We start from the raw sequence: 2,812 nt of genomic DNA, 5'->3' as shown, positions 1-2,812 counted from the left end.
CTCTGATCCCGTGTGACTTCACCTTTTGTACCAGTCTGCCATGAGGGACCTTGCCAAAGGCCTTACTGAAGTCCATATAGACAACATCCACTGCCCTACCTGCATCAATCATCTTTGTGACCTCCTCGAAAAACTTTTTTCCTTGGAGGAGTGAAGATTGAGAGGAGATTGGATCAAGGTGAGAGGCCTGGATGGAGTCGATACATACAATTGGGAAAGGATACTTTCGGCCATTAGCAAGATTTCTCAAAGTCAAGAGGAAAGAACTTTCATTTGTATAGCACCTTTCACATCTTCAGAATGTGCCATGTTACAGGATGTGGGCGTTACTGGCTGTGCCAACAGTTATTGCCCATCCCTAACTGCCCTCCATTTCAGAGGGGCAATGAAGAGTCAACCACATTGTTGTGGGTCTGGAGTCACATGTGGGTCACACCAGGTAAGGACGGCAGATTTCCTTCCCTAAAGATGAGTTTTCTTTTATAACAATGGCCTTCATCAGACTTTTAATTCCAGATTTTTATTGGATTCAAATTTCACCATCTGCCCTGGTGGGATTTGAACCCAGATCCCCAGACATTACCTCGGGTCTCTGGATTACTAGTCCAGTGACAATACCACAAGGCCATCACCTCCCCTCTCCCTTTAAGTCTCCAAGGAACGAGTTAATTCCATGCAGTGTCAGAGGCCTCCATGGAATTGTTGGGGTGGTTATATCTGCCCTGGGTGGCACAGTGGTTAGCACTGCTGCCTCACAGCACTAGGGACCCGGGTTCAATTCCAGGCTTGGGTGACTGTCTGTGTGGGGTTTGTACTTTGTCCCTGTGTGTGCGTGGGTTTCCTCCGGGTGCTCCAGTTTCCTCCCACAGTCCAAAGATGTGTAGGTTGGGTGGATTGGCCATGATCAATTGCCCTGAGTGTCCAAAGATGTGCAGGTAAGAAGGGGTTATGGGGATAGGGCGGGCCTAAGTAGGGTGCCCTTTCGGAGGGTTGGTGCACACTCAATGGGCCGAATGGCCTCCTTCTGCACTGCCGGGATTCTATGAACAGACACGACTTACTCCTCATCGCTGCACTGGCAGCAAAAAGCCTGGAGTTTGTAACCCAGTCCCGAGAGAGAGATGTGAACCCACAATCCTCTGGGGTGGGACTGAGGCCTAGCCACCGGACTGCACATAAAACCAGACTCGTTTGTGAACAACTTCAATTCTCCCCTTGCAGACCTTTGAATGTTCAGGAGCAGACGGGCATGCACATCTGTAGTCAGAATAAACGGAACATGAATGAGTGCCACTTCTCATGAGCACATTAATGATTCAGCTCCTCAGCACTGTCTCTCTTTCACTGCACTGCCGAATCTGGAGCAAACCAGAGAGAACTGCTCGCCCTCAGCAGTCTCTGAGCGATTGATGTGTCAGGTATAAATCACCCTGCAGAACTGATGGATGTTACAGTCAAAGAACAGAATGTAGGAAAGCCATGAGGGGGAAATATATGTGCACTACTGCAGTGAATGAGGAGCCCCAAAAAGGAGAGTCAAAAATAGTGGGCTGGATACTCCGCTGCCCGACGCCGGAATCGCGTTCGGCGAGGGGGCGGAGAATACCGATGACGCCAAAATCGGGGTCGTGCAGCATGTGCAGCCACTGACCCGACAATGCTCCAGGCCATATCTACTCAGTTAGGAAATACAGCAACGAAGCAACACTCCAAATCCCAGCCGAGACCACCCTGAGATTCCGGCTCCTTTCTGGGACAGCTGTTCTCTTGGGGAACGAGCCCCGCAGTTGGGCCTACGCCCCTCGGCAGGGGGGGGGGGAAGCTCGTACTCCACCAGCCCCGTGAGGAGATGGATTGGGTCATTCCCGTGGGTATGGTGGAGGTTACAATAGGCACGCACAGCTGAAGAGCTGCGAAGTGCAGAATAAGTTCCCCTGGAGCCTCCAGGAATTAAAGGTCAATTTTTCAGCTTGACTGCAAACAAACGCAGGAGAAAGATCTGGAGGAACAATCGGCGGCGGAGGGTACGAAGATGGAAAACCGCGTAAACAGCGGCCGGGCTGGATGATCCTGTCACCGGCCAATGGCAGCCTGCCTCTGCTGCTGTGAAACACGACCTGGGTGGATGGGAGAGGCGGTGCGGAAATCCCACTGTACTCGAGTGTCCATGTGACCAGCAGACCTCCAGGCGGTGCGGGGAATTCCCGCCGTGGCTCAGTTGGCATGGCACTCAGGCCTCTGGAGTCAAACGGTTATGCGGTTCAATCTACTTCAGAATGTGGGCCTCCAAAGTCAAGGCTGAATGTCCAGCGCAGTGCTGAGGGTGCGCTGTTGGTGGAGCTGTCGTTAGGCCGCAATATCACGTCAGATCATAACTGTCGCCATCTGGTAGCCGTGAAGAAAAATCTCATGACCACTTCAAAGAGCGGGGGTGGGGGAGTTCTCCTGAGTGTCCTGACTCCTGGGTGTGGTGATATGCATCACTGTAAATACACGAGGGGTTAATGTAAATACACTACAACTAAGTAACCACTAGAGGGAGCACTAGAGACGTCATGACATGCAGCTAATGAACACATAGAATAGGACACGACCAATGGGCAGTCAAGACACCCAGAGGTGACACTACCACAAGGGGGCATTACACAACCCATATTATAAGGACAGGGCACACATGCTCTGTCTCTTTCCACAAGCGACACTGAGCGAGTAGGACGGGGGCAGATCAGAAGCATCACACCCACCACATGGCTTAGAGCAGACTGGTTAATTAGACTGAGTTACTATAGCAAGATTAGCAGGAGAGTCGAAC

This window comes from Scyliorhinus canicula, chromosome 28 (genome assembly GCF_902713615.1).
Source record: "Scyliorhinus canicula chromosome 28, sScyCan1.1, whole genome shotgun sequence".
Taxonomy (NCBI): domain Eukaryota; kingdom Metazoa; phylum Chordata; class Chondrichthyes; order Carcharhiniformes; family Scyliorhinidae; genus Scyliorhinus; species Scyliorhinus canicula.
Note: the sequence above shows the minus strand (reverse complement) of the source record.